Raw genomic sequence first — 14,996 nt, forward strand, 5'->3', positions numbered from 1 at the left:
TAAAAAGTACTTATTCCAACAAATTGGTGAATTTTACCAGTTCAGTGTTAACTGAAAACCACATAACCACTCCTGTTCCTTCTTACTTTCCTTGGGAAGACACAGGCATGAAAATAATCCAAAAATATGTCATGCAACAAAAAGCATAGGAGATGTGAAGGAATCAGCCTTTTCCAGTTCATTTTGTTATTTGTTTATTGTTGAGGCGTAGATTTATTTTATGAATAAGTAATAAATATTTATTTATTAATGGATTTCTCAAGTAAATTGCAGTGAGATTTAATATATTCCATATTCATCTTTTGCTTTATCCTGACTGGCTAGAAACAGTGGTGGTCCACAGCCAGCTTCATTTGCACATATGTTTTCAGTAAAATACAACAGGTAGTTTGGCCCACTCCTCCCTCTGCCTCTCATCTCCTTTAGTGTAATTAAAATGGTTGCTTCTCATCTTTGAAGCTTCTGAAGCCTAAAGGATGATAGTGAATAATGAAATAAAAAATGTGGGGTCTTCTTTATGAGGCTGTAAATCGCTTACTCTTAGTGACAACTCTTTTTTTCTGTTGAGTGAAGAAAGGATACTACAGAGGCAAGAGAAGTAGGAAGGAAAAAGAGTTTATGCTACCTTGTCCTAGCATCTTGTCAAAAAAAGATCCTTATGTTTTCTGCTGTTCAGGTTAGAAAATTACGAGCCCTATTTTTAATCCCCAGTTCACAGCAGCAGAACACCAGGTAGTTATTTCTAGCATCTGTTTGTCATAAAGTAGGGTATACCCTAAAGAGACACTCTTCATAAACGCTGAACACCAGAAATACTGTTCATATTAAATTGGACCACATGAATAATACAGAAGTCATGAATTTAAATTATTACTGGCATTTGGAGAAAATGGCAGTATTTCAGCCATTAAATAACAACTTTGCTTTATTTCTGGAAACAGAAAGTTATTAAGTTGTAAATCATATTGATGCTATGGCTCAGATGCATTCCTGGTTCTCAGGCATATCTCAGTAGTAGTGTATTGCACTACATTTGTTGCCTCAAAAGTCTTCAGCCCAGTTCTGTGAGATACTGAGGTATAGCCACACTATAGTGGCATTATTTTGGCATGTCAGCTCTGGGTACCACAGTGTATACAGCCAAAGTGCCAGGGAGTTTTTGAGGCAAATTTAAGATCCGTGCTGTGTTCCTTGCCTCTGCATTCCCGTAACTGGTGGTATCAGAGCTAGCTATTTTAAAGTTACCTTGGATACAGTCCACTACCATTTTTGTGAGAACTTTTTCTTTCTCTTTGAATTCTGCCTGTTTCTACATACTTAATAGAGTAGGACTAAAGCTATACCAGACGATGACCTGCATAGGTTGGTAAGTATCTTTGTAGTCTGCAGTCTTCATAATCTCCCCTTCCTATTCCTGCTTTCCATTCATCCCTCAGACTGTGTTGTTGGTGGAAAGAAGTGGAGGCAAATTGGAAAAATAAGTGTTGAAAAAATGTTCTACAAGCACCTGCTTGTTCGTGTGGTTTATGAGGGCTCATGTCAGAAGGGAGAGGGGAGGAGAGGTTTCATTCAGTAGTTTTGGTACAGAGGACCTGAGGTTCCCTTCTCTGCCTTAGCAGAGATGTCCTAAATGGTCTTAAGCAAATCATTTGGTATTCCCGGGACTCCTTTCCTCCTTTGTAAATTGTGGATGCTGTATTTGCAGAAGCGTCAGACAGTAAATATAGTAAGGATTGTGAGAGACACTGTCAGTTTGGTAAAAGGAGTCTCTGGTTCATATTGGTTGTTGGAAAATAAATTGGATTTAGTGACCGTAAGATTAGATGAAAGGTGTTTTTTTGGATTTTCCTTCAGGTGGCTTTTTGGTGCTTCAGCTGTTACTTCAAAAAGGTGAAGCCAGGAGGATGTGAAACAATGTGGTTAGTGGAATCACCTGCACTGAAGAACTCAGAGACTTGAATAGGTAGGAGCTTGAAATTTCTCTTCATCAGAGGTAGAAAAGCCATTGGAAACTGGAATACTAAGCAGGGGGTAATCCAGATATAGAAGGGCAGGACAAAAATAAACTCCAAGAGGAGAACACCTTCAGAGAATGAAAGACGCTCAGAGCAGCGCAGGAAGCTACATACTAAGCTTAGACAGCGTACAGATAAAATAAGTCCTGATAAAAGTTAAGCTGCCTTAGACCTTGTGAAAGAAGTTAAAGCAAATAGCAAAAGGTTCTTCAGCTATATACATAAAAAGAGACTACGGAAAGAAGAAAAGCTGACTATGGTGTAGGATCGGGTAAGATAAAACCTAAAAAGTCAAAAATAAATAATGTGCCTCAATTTCTGTAAGGATGATTAGGCTGAGTTTGGGGTCAAAGACAGGAAAGAAAAAGGAAGAGAGGGAATGAAAGCTGAAATGCAGAATATTTTACAATAGGAATGTAATGACCTTGAAGTAATAAAAAGAAAATGAAATTCAATAGTACAAACTGCCAGGTCTTTTTTTGTTTTGTTTTTGAAAGACTAAAAACATTGATTTCTGTTATAAAATGTAAACTGCTCTTTTTGGTGAAAGCAGAGATGAAAAGCTTGAGTGGAGCAGGTGGTTGTGGAACATTTATGAGCCACCACGGTGATGTGCCTGTAAAAAAGGAAAATATAAATTGAAGCTCTAAAGGAAACAGTTATTTCCATAGAGATAAGACAGTTGTTGCCATGTCACAAGGCACATTGTATTGGACACTCACCTGTAATACTGCACACAGTTCTCGTCACCCATGCTCCAGAAACATAAATACAAACTGGAGCAGGAGAAGAGCAGTACTACCAAGAGGAGTAGAAGTTTAGAGAACCTATCCAAAAAGAGGAGACTAGGAGAGCTCTCTTTTCAGATTAGCAATTCTAGTCTTGTTCTGATAAGACTAGTGTTATAATAACTTCTATAGCAATGTTTCTTATTATGCAGGCTGAAACTCTGGCATCATTGAAATAATGGATTTTTTTGTTTTGTTCTTTTTTTTTAAAAAAAACCTAACATCTCATTAGCTAATGAGCCATGATTTTCTATATATGTTACTTCCCTATTTAAACCCTCAGGGATTTTTCCCACAGAAATATTCATACTCCAATCTGTTAAGACCACCAGTGCAGCACAAATCAAGAGTCGATCTTTTCTGCTATGAAGAAGTATGATTTTATTTCAGGAAAGCAATTATATATTCTCACTATCCTAAGATAATTTGCCCTTTACTTCTTTCTTCCCTCACACATACCTGGAATTCTCCTGGCTTTTAAAACATTAACTACTTTTTTTAAGCTCTAATATATCCTTCGCTCCCATCACATATATTTGTATGATGTGTATGTTTAGAAGAAGAGATGTACCTGAAGCAAATGTCATATTTGTGCAAGGGTGTAAAGTGGAGGATAAAATGGGAACATGATTCTTCCTGTTGATTAAATCAAAGCAATGGCAAGGAAGCCACACTTTAGATTAGGATACTTCTCAGAAAATCAAAAACAGGTTAAAGAGTCATTTCAGTGTTCCATAATGTAAAATATTACAGAAGTACTATATCCTTAGATTTCATGTGCCATTTTTCAGTTAGTCTCTTCACAAAAATAAACATAGACAAAAAACTGCCAGTCACTGATAGTAACCACTCTAAGTATAATAGCTATTTTTATGGTAGCCAATATAAAGTGACAGTTTTAATTATGTAAAATCTCTAATGCCTTAATGATTTTAGCCCATTCCCTTCTTTGAACATGAAAGCTAGCCTCATATTATTACTGTTACCAAAGTTACAAGGAGATATTATTGGGCTTTAAATGTTCTTGTCATCTTAGCAAAGTGGCTTTTATTTTTTGTTTATATTCTAAAAGCTTGGCAGAGTAGTGGCAATCCACACACTAATGGCTAATCTGGGTTTGTGCCAAAAGAACAGTAATAGCTACAGGCACAGAAAAAACATTTGAAGAGGAAATGCCAAATTAATCCCTGATGCGAATCTGTTGCCTTAGTGGAGTTACAACAGAGAACACGTTTTCACAGTGTGCATCCTGTTGTAATCCATTATCTTTAAGGGGGCTTGGATATATCAGGACAGTCAAGCACAGTAGGTTCATCAATAGTCTTTCTATCCTAAAGAATCCCAAATCATACCGCCATTTGTGGCCTGTATGCCTCACTGTTAAAAATAGCTATACCCACACGATCTCACGTTGAGAAGCCTAAATGAATTACACCTTTAGATCTTTGTTGGAATTTAGCATGTTATAACTTCTTCTGTTGGATGCCATAAAAACCCAAAGTGATAGGCAAGTCCTGCTACGGTCAACATGGTTCTATGTTTTATAAATGGTAACATTTTATTATTTTTTGTCTTTGTTCAATACTGAATCCTACAGTTTTGATACAGGCTGTATTTTTTTAACCTCTTAATACACTTGTTATTGCCACCAAATAGAATATTTTTCTTGGGGTGACTGGATGCGCTCATTCATACTTGTTACATGCTAAGTCCTGTTCTATAAGTGACAGGTGTGCTCGTGCTCCTACTGCAGGGTTTTAAAATCATTATGCTCCACCCCGCCAAAAGGTGGAAAAAGGGGGGAAGGAATAATCTCCACACAAGGAATAAAAATTGAGAAGACATTGTCCCTTAACAACAGTCTACAGAAAAAAATGATAGCCACAGGCTGAAGCACCACCTCAGTAATCGTTTGATTTAACCAGGAGAATGAGGCACAATGCCTCACCGAATTAAAATGGACCACAGTAGATAATACCTTCAATTTCCTTTTTTCCCTTGTGTCAGCCAAGCAGAGTCCTTCTATATTCAGAAGTGTCATTTCTCAATGTCCTAGTCTGATGTATTATCAGGGTACAGTACAAGAAACCTCCTTGGTTCTTGTGTATCCACATGGGCTTTCCCCAATAGCAACTGTTATTAGTAAGAATTGAATAGTGAAGTCTTAGTTCTGTTATCACTGGTTGTGGACATGGTGCTTCCTTGCTCACATGAAAAGCCTGTTAGATCTCTAGTAATCTCTTTTTTTTCCTCTGTGTTCCTAGTTTTGATAAGTTCATCAGCAGTGCTATCATTTCTAAACACGGGCACCAGAAGACTCTAGTAACTGGCCAAATGTAAGAATATACACATTCACTGTTTCTGTTTTCAATCTGTCGCTGCTACTGGTTACTGCCATCAAGCCAACACCTACCTTACCTACAAAAAGTTTTGTCCAGTCACAGCCTAAGCCTAGTCCATCAAAATCCTGGCCGCACTCTTGTCTGGGTTTGCCATCATTCTTGTTTGGTTTAGTTTGGTTTGGTTTGATCGTGGCATTGCTGGTGTTACTTAAAGAACTTTTGTGATCTCTCTGTCATTCATCGGAGATCATGATGTCATTTGATGTCTTCAGCTGCATATTCCTTGTGGGATGATGAGCAGTTCAGCTGATTAATGCTGCACCTTCCCTGTGTAAGTGAATGACACTTCTGTCTGAAATCAGAGCCCTCAGTGTGCAAAGGATTTTCTTTGGATATATCTGCCAATACCATATGGTTCAAATGCCATTATAAACTCAGTTTGCCACACTTGTGCTAATCATCTGGTCTATACATGGGGTCTGTACTTCTCGAGGAATGAGATCACATTTATTCTCTGGAAATCTATATGACCTACTGACCTATCTGGTTTGGAAACCATCACCATGATTTTCCTGCAAGACATTTACTAAGAACAGTTCAATATGGTAGAAGAATGCAAACCATGTCTCATTCTCCACAGACGTCATGAAAATATCCTGGATATTTCCAGTTATACTCTCTGGGTGTTTTATTGTGCTGCTTTGCTAGCAATGATGATCTTGTTTTCCTGTCTCTCAAGATTTCTCACATCTTTCACTGTTTAAGCATGTTCATATTTATCATAGGGCTTTTGTAGCCTCTGCAGGCTGGTTGCAGATTGTAGTCCAGTTAATCTATGAAGTCTGGCAGACTCACTGTGTCCTGTATGTTCCACCTGCCACGCTGCAGTTAGTGAGCATGAGGATGGCAGAAATTGATTTTAACCCTTTGGCTGTATGCTGTATACTCTCTTTATGTCTTATGAAATTGTTACATTGACCTATCCGGGCTTCTTCATTGAGAATTCAGTCACTCATTGACCCAGTAAGTATGCCATGTACCCCAAGGCTCTTCAGAGTCTGAGTGCTTTGTGCTGCTGTCTCCTGCTGTCTTGCTCCTTGATAGAATATTTGCTTTGGCTCACACTCCACTTTCTCTTGGGCACTTACTACTTTGAACTTTTTCTGTCCTCTGTCATCTCAAGCATAACTAAGAATTGACCCAGACTCATTGCTTTCTTCCTTCTGCAAGAAGCCATGAGAGAAAGCAGTTTTTCTAAAACATCCTTAATCTGTGGTTTCTAACTCTATTCCATTGGTCTAGAAAGGGATGTAGAAAGAATTGCCTTCCTGCATGTCATTCTCAGCAGAAAACTACAATACTGTCCAAATGAAATTGCTGTGGGGTGGATCGGTTGATTTTAACTGCTAGAAAAAACATATGGAGAATGATTATCAGTTGTTTTGTATACAACCATAAAAACCATAAAAAAGTGAGGCTCCAAAGATCGACTATCTGAAGGTATGAATGAGAGAATGACACCTGTCTGGAATCCAAATGGCCTCTGAATGAGAGGAGAGTAAGTAAGCATACTACTACCTTGTCAGATGAAGTGCAGCTGGAAGGATTAAAATATTAAGAGCTGGAATGATATTCAGAGTGCTCTTCATACTTTGAAGAGAACATCCAGGAGAAATCATCTAGGCCAGGAGGTAAAAACTAGTGCTAAGTGATATGCTTTGGGAATAAATAAAAAGAAAAAACAAGAGCATAAATACAAAATGGAGCATATTTGTCAATGCCACAGTTTCAGAAACCTAATCTGGCTATTGCATGTTCCAAATCGTATTAGCAAATATTAGAATGTTGTTGCAAAAAAAAAAAAAAAAAAAAAAAAAAAAAAAAAAGATTAAGGATTTAGAAACTAGAATGTTGTGTAAGACCTTTGGGGAGTAACTGCTCCTCTTCACTCCCACATGGTCATGAGGCATGAGTAGGACTAATTATGTACACCCTTGAGTACTACTCTTTAAGAAAAATAGTGAGATTCTGGAGGAGGATAGCAAAGATGAGGAGACGTTTGGAATCATGAGTCACCGTTCTAAATCCATCAGGTTCAAACAACATCTGAATTAGGCAACACAAGTTGATATATTTCAAGTTTGAATACAGCTGTACATGAGCTTACACACCTAGGCATGGTCAAACTCTGTGCAACACTATTTGAGAGGTAAACTGATGGGCTTTCATCTGTATCTTTCTCCTTATGATTGAATAAAACATTGTCTCATCAAAGTTATAAAGTAAGCTGGACTGTGTCTGTTAAGGATGTTAATAAGAAGTCTGCATACCCTTTGCAGACCAGTATATATTTTGCTGAACAATTAAGAAAGTTTGAAAGTGTCTGTTTTCCTGGCTTTTATAATTGGAAGAACAGCTGCATAATATGTACATTGAATAGCACCATAAATAATTTTCAGAACTACTAGTCTGTTTCCTCTGAGAAAATAATTTCCTTGGGCTGATTATCAGTAGCCACATAATTAATTCCTCAAAAAATTAATCAAAGCGTATATAGTAATAGTGAGCTGATAAATCTTCTCTTTAAACAATGCTTTTTATGTGACACTTTGCACCTGAAGTAATCTTAATGCCTTAATATGCATATAGAGCTGAACACCAAACCCAGTGAAATAATTCTAATCTTTCCACTGATTTCAGTGAGTTGTGGAGAAGGCAAAAAAGGTGAAAGGTGCTGCTCCATGTTACAACCAGATCAAATGGAACTAGGCCATGACTGTTTCAGTACTATTTGTGGTGGTCTGTTGTTCCTCCCTCATCTTTACAGAGATGGCTACTAAGTGTACGTTTGCAGGTTTATTAACAATGTCTGTGTGTGGTCAAATTAAATTTACAATAGAAGGAAGATGTCTTTTTAGGCTGAAGTTTCTATGGTCCTGAAAAGTGAATATTCTTTTTTGAGTGTTCTGCCCTGACCCATCTACAATGCTCTCACCAGTTTTCCAACTCACAGATCTGTCTAGAGTCATTTGCTTTGTAATGCTTCATAGCTCTAGAGTCACAACCTCCGATTTTTTTCTTTTCTTTTTTCTTTCTAATACAGTCCATCATTGACTTTTTTTTTTTAATTCCTTTTTGTAAATTATTTCTGTACCTCAGTCTGTAACCCTGTTCTCCTTCACTGCAGGTCTCCCATGTAACCTTAGTATTCTTTCATACTGTATTCTCAAAAATCAGCTGTTTTTGGTGTAGGCTTGACCTCAGTTGCTGACATTATATTTCCCTTTCAGGATAAATTCTTTTTGAAAAGTTTTTTCTATCATTGCCTATCATTTATTATTATTATTATTATTATCTTATTCTCTTTGTTGTTTTTAGATTAGAGGTTCATACAGGAATATATAAGTGCACTTTCCATTTGGAGCAGTTGTCCTCTCCCCTATGACAGCATGTGAAGACTGCCACAGGTCTACACACAAAGTGCTTCAATTCACTGACTTGTTTCTCCTCAGCAATTCTTCTAGCTTTTGACTCTTGACTCATGATGGGGAGGCCATAAAGGAAATGCGTCCTTCCACTGCATCTTCTGCTAGCTATTTTTAGTTTACTGATCATATGCATCTGAGGAAAAGTGAGTGACCATCTTCTATCTGGTTGACTTCCCACCTTCCTTTTAGCGGTACTGTGATAATGAATAACACTGCAGAGGTTTGGAGAACAGCATTTAATAACATCCTATTCTTTTTTGGTATGATGAAGCTACGAGCTAGCCAGTTGACCAGCTTCATGGCTGTCCTCCACAGATCTCACCTTTACTAGAATTTTTTGTTACCTGGTGAAATGAGTGGATTCTTTTTAGTGAATATGTAGGTGTTTTCTTGACCTTGAATCATTGCTACATCATAGAATTTCAGGCCATGTTGTTTCAATTGGCTAGAGAAAAGCTAGCAGTGAATATATCTCTGCCGTCTTTTCAGTTTTTTAAAACACAAATAAAATGGAAAAAATGGCCACTGGCATAACCTTCTGTCATAGTTTTTGCCACATCCATTCATGATAGCCTTGGTAACTGATAGAGGCTTCTGAGATCTTGTAAGGGTACTGAATAAAACAATAGCGGTGCTGTTTGGTCCACACTATTTCTCTTCTCCTGGATGAACCATCACTGATAGATTTGGTTGAATAAATTTGATAGAAATGGTTGGGTTCCAGCCAGAAATAAACTGGGACCATCCTATTTCCTAAACCACAGGTACTTGATGAGGCACTCTAAACCTGGATTGGAAGTAAGGTTGTTGAAGTGAACTGGGTGGCTCAGCACCCAAGTTAGTCGTACCATTAAGGTTCACCCCAAGCACTGTGGATCATCCATTTTTTACTACAATTTTTCCTCTCCCATCTTACTGGTATATGTGTGGGCCTAATTAATATGAAGAAATGTTGCTATGGTTCTAAAAGAAGAAATCAGGGCTCAGTTGAGAAGCAGAGTTTTACGTTTTCTTGTGATGATTTCTTAGTTGCCTAAAAGTATTCCTGCAAGTCTTGGGCAGGGTATTATTATTATTCTTTTTAATCAGAGAACACTTTGGGAAGGAGCAAGGGATAGAGCACTGTGGCTGAGATGTTAGTTCTAATGAAAGCAACAAGTCCTCTAGGTAGTTTTATTGTTAGAGATTCCCACAGTTTAACAGTGCAGAAAAAGAGAAATAGAAAATGAATTATGATAGGATTTTTACTTTATCATTTTAATAAATTTCCCTAGAGTACATCAGTAATCCATTCCACGACTACTTCTCCCACCCCCTTGTCCCTTCAAATCCATGTATTCCATACCGACTGGTATAACATATGAGGAATGATACTACGAAGAGACACAGAAATATATAGAGATCCATATGCCTTCCCTGAATATGTTAAAATAGTCAACAAAAACATGGTAATTTCAACTCCAGTTCATTTGATCTAGTATTAAATTAGCTGCTCTTGGGATATCCTCTTTTTAATCAGAACACATTTGTATGCTCATACTTTTCTTTGGGGTTCATTAAGAGTTAAGGAACTGAACAGAGCTGCTTTAAGTAGAGATGAGAGGCTTCTTCCTCCCTTCCCTGGATCATTTTGACCTTGGGATATTTTGGGCATCAAAGAGATGAAACCTACTTTGCTGTTTAGAAGCAGGACCATATTTGATGTCAGCTTTCCAGTATGGGAATCAAAACTCCATTATTTCTTCAAAATCCGTTTGGTCAGATATATTAGAACCAGAATCAGTTTAAGGTTTTAGTTTGGAATGATGATACATAAAACTCTTGGAAAGAGGTAAACTTATTTAGAGAACAATTCCTTTTGAGAAAAGGGGTGGTGAGGTGGTGGAAGGAGAAAAATAGCAGTGAGGTGTATATAGTTGGGAGAGTTTCTCTTTTAATTGAACAATAAAGTTAATATACTTGTAAAATGTAAATGGTAAATTTTATTGGACTTGCATGAAACCCTGATAGAAGCAAAGAGACTCTGAAAAAGAACATAGATCTATTAGTGTCATCTTGCAAGACCAGAACCTTTCTGCTAGTGGTATTTCCTACTGTGGTCCAGTGATTTAATTTCTTGTCTGGGGTCTAGAAAAGAAAAAAATGTGTTATGGACCTTTTTATTAAAAAAAAACAAACAAACCCCCCCCCCCAAACCCACATACTGTGGGGGTAAAAAGCCCCTTGAGTCCATTAACTTCATTGCATGCAATTCTAAAAGAAATAGCTTTGGATTAGCTGGCAATTGAAAATCCCATAGGAATGGGTTAGCTCGTATACATGCTACCCAAGAGAAAACAAAATTGTCACATATTTTGCTTAAGGTGTGGGAGGAAAAATCAAATCAAATAGCATTTTACAAGTGCATGTAATAACTTGAATTTAAAACAAGATATGTATTATTCAAGTAATTCTAAGCATGGCGTAGTAAATTTTTCATGAAGGTTAAGAAAAAACTGACAGAAATATCATTTAAACTGAGTGTTTTTGATGCTGAACTTGAAAGTGGGGGATTTAATAGAACTTTTTTTAATATGACGAGACTCAGATAACATCATATTTGGCAAAGTGCTTTATTGGTTTTTGGATTAGAGTTTTTTCATAAATTTTTCTCTTCAAACTAATAAAATTCATGTAGCTGTCAGTTTGAATTTGATCCCCATTTTGTTTTGCCTCAACAGTGTAATCTCAATCAGTCTAACTTATTTTTATGCTGCATTTACAGGGTATAAAGATGACAAATCACTCAAGTCTCAATGCTGGTATTTTATCAAAAGCTTGAATGAATATCAAGGCTGAGGACAACGGAGAAAGATGAGGCTCAGAAGAGCAGTCGTTGTGTGACAACACAAGCTGGACAGATTCTTCCATGTTTACTCCACTGCTTAACACTTTACTGCATTTAACAGTCTCATACAAATCAGGTATTCACAGGCAAAGTACAACATTATTTGTTCTGAGTAAAGGGAGGAGAATCTACGAGGAGGATGCATGGTGGTATACTCTTTATGGAACTGTGAGATTTTGCTTTAATCCTAGCCTTGCTCCCAGCTATGAGCGTCATTTTTTGATGCAATCTCTGCACCTTCTTTTGATGTTGGTTTTCTTCCTGGCCAGTGACTGCTGGCAAAAAAGTAACCAAACAAACCAAAAAATGTCTTGAGATACATTAGAAATGACCACATCTATATTGCCTCCATCAGTAGCAAGTAAACTCTGTATCTTTTTTACATACATTCTCAACTCTTTGGAGAGGGGGCTCTTTTTTCATCATGTTTTCATACAGCCTGTGGCAGAATGAGGTCCACCATCTCAGGTGAGACATCTAGGTGTCACTATAGAATGCTATAGTAAAAAGAATTGAACTCTGGTAGTTTCAGAAACGTAAGCTTACTTCCTAGGAATTTCTATACTTTTTTTTTCTTTCTTTCTTTTTAAAGCAGATTTTACCTAAACTTTTGAATTCTGTACCCTTTCATTTCTGGCATGTCAGGTGATGTTGAGAAGACAGAAATCCCTTCAGCATCTCCTTTTTTTTGACCAGAGAGAATGTTTCTGAGGAAAATGTTGCAGAGACGCATTTTTCAATTACAAATTCTAAGTCCCTAACTTGATGACTCACAAGCAGGCAGGAATGTTAGCAGTGAATTTATCCTCTGAGGTTCCATCTGATATGACATTTGAGATGATTAGAGAAAGAGGAGGAGGGATTAATTTGAAATATCAGGCACAGGAACACCTTGTGCCGAAGTTGGAGGATCAAATATCAACCTTTGGAAAGGAATTGCAACCTGAGAATCACAATTATAATGATATAAATGAGAAGGTTCAAAGGGCTAGGTGTTTATCTGTAGCTTTGGTAAAGGAGACCCTGGACTTTCAGAGGAAAAAGGAAGTGACAGAGAATCAAATCAAAATGAAGAATTTGAGGTTGCTTGTCATGCAAGTGAAGGGCTCGATATGACTGAATGTAGGGACATGACGTAGGGGTAGCTTGAACTTTGCATTTGAGCTGCTATTGATGAGGCATGAGGTTTTACTGTTACTCAAAAACTTTCTTCTGCTGTTACATTTGACAGTGGTTTCAGTGAAGTATTTAGTGTACCTCCTGTCTTATTCAGGAGTCAATAAAGAAGTACTAATATAAATGAAAAGTACAGGATAAAAAAAATCACTATTATTTCATAAGGAAGAAGTATGTATCATCCTAGCATAAACTCATCTAGAGAAATACAATTTGAATCTTGAAAGAGAAGAACAGTTTCTCACTAGTACAGAAAAGGCAGTTCTCGGGGGGTTTCTCTTGTTATAACTGCTGAAAGTGAAAGTTTGGCTTCTTGCTAATGTACATCTTTTTTATAATTTCTTTTTAAATAGCCAGATATAGCTCTTTCTTTACAGATTCCTCTGGAGGAGTATGGTTATAGTCTCTAGCAAAATATTACAATATACAAGGCTTTATTGACAAAGGATATGGTTGAGAAGAGGCTATGTAAGATTTTAGTCCTGAATTTTTTCCAGAATTTGTTTATGTAGGGTTTATAATAGTACCATGCTAATGATTCCTTACAACGCTACTCACTAAAGGTGTGCTGTACTGAACAAGTCCTTTTTTCTCTTTATTATAGATATAAAAATATTTTTCTGTTCATTATAGACATGTCTGTGTCTGAAATGAGAGCAGAAGCAGATAGTACTAACCGCTGAATGTGTATAAAATTGGAGCTCCATTTCTATAGATTTTATGCAAACACATTCTAAAATACCCTTTTTCTCATTGAGATCCCAGTAAAACTGGACATCAGACAGTAGTGGACTTCTTATGCAATGTTTTCATTAAAAACCAGCAGTGCTTCAACCTAAAATTGTATCTATTCCATGAGGTTTTCTTTGACATCACCTATTTTCACTTCACTCCACTGAATATGCAGACCTGTCCAGGAGGCTGAGCAGAGCAGTGAAAAACCTAAAAGCACCACTGCCTGACCTTTCAGAAGAATGTGAGCAGGAACTGAGATAGTTAAAAGTGATAAATGGTGAAAGACGCAAGTCAGTGGTGTGAAATCTATCTCTAGAATTCCTTCCTGGGTGTGTGGAATGGAGGAAGGTCAGATGGATGTAAAGTAAGGATAGCAATATTAAGACAGGTACAAAATAAAGAATACAGACACTTCAGCGCTTCCACATTGTAAACAAATAATGGCAATAGTGAATACATGGTGCAGTATTTGGGCTCATCTCTTAAAAAATCTTCACTACTTCTAGTAAAGAATCTCTAGTGTTTCTTTACCAGAGAAAAGTGGTACCCTATCAATGCAATTTGATTCTTGCTTGATCATTTACATGTTACTGACAAACTCAGACTGAATTTTATAGTTGGCTCCTTTAAATGCCTCTATATATGTTGTTTTAATTTAAAACTTTCACACTATCAACGATCTCCACAATTTTCCTGGATTATTTAAAATTTTCACTGACTGACTGACTTTTATCTTTCCGAAGTACAAAAGGCAAAAAAACAAATGGAGGAATTAAGGCACTGAGAAAGTGACTGAAGTTCACGGAGTAGATCCAAGAGCTGAGCCCAGACACCTTGAGCCCCTCTCCAAGTGCCACTGGATGCCAGTCTTGAATGACAATTCCTGGATGAATTCTAGGTTTTCACCCCTTGACCCTTATGTGAGTTGCCTTTCTCTGAAAGTAATGTGGCATTTTGTTGCTAGATGCTTGTTTAACCTAAGCAAAAGTTCCAGAAGTGTCAGTCCTTTTTGCATGGTTTGATGAGGTCTATTTGAGTTAGAAATCCCCATGAAGTGTATTGGAAATGGCATGTCAGTAAAGAGATTCCAAGGACTGGGAGGAAAATGAAGGCAGAACTACCATCTCTCCAAAAAGAGATTGCCTCCAGCACTGGTATGAGTTGTATTGTCAGTACTAAGGATACATTGATATATGGTCAACACTATGGATTTGTGTCCGTACTAAGCTGCTTCTGTCAGGAGAAAGCACTTCAGCTCTTGGACTCCCCAACGTGTCTCTTTTTTATAAAACACTAAAATTCTGTTAAGTAAGAAACATTTAAAACAATTTTTATACCAACATTTCAATATTTAGCATGAAAATGAATTTACTTCAAAGAATTTTCTATCTTCCTAAAAAAAAATTAGAATTCATTATTTTTCTGAGACCAAGACAGATTATACTCATGCTAACTATGAAAATCCTGAAGCCTTTTTCTTGCTGTATTGAAGCTAACAAAGGAATGATGAAACCTCCTGATATTTATGTGGGTTTTTTTGTTTCATTTCTTTTAGAAAGTTGCTG

General features: G+C 37.1%; 1 long non-coding RNA gene across 1 annotated transcript in view; it reads left to right on the forward strand.

Moving 5' to 3' along the window:
- LOC135328718 (uncharacterized) overlaps nt 1-11,747 on the forward strand; it is a 70,289-nt gene extending 58,542 nt beyond the window's left edge. Inside the window, exons 3-4 of the long non-coding RNA XR_010389725.1 lie at nt 1,855-1,963; nt 11,398-11,747. This is a non-coding gene — a long non-coding RNA (uncharacterized LOC135328718). The remainder of the gene's footprint in view (nt 1-1,854; nt 1,964-11,397) is intronic.
- Nucleotides 11,748-14,996: the final 3,249 nt, after the last annotated feature.

The sequence above is a fragment of the Dromaius novaehollandiae genome, chromosome 1, assembly GCF_036370855.1.
Source record: "Dromaius novaehollandiae isolate bDroNov1 chromosome 1, bDroNov1.hap1, whole genome shotgun sequence".
Lineage (NCBI taxonomy): Eukaryota > Metazoa > Chordata > Aves > Casuariiformes > Dromaiidae > Dromaius > Dromaius novaehollandiae.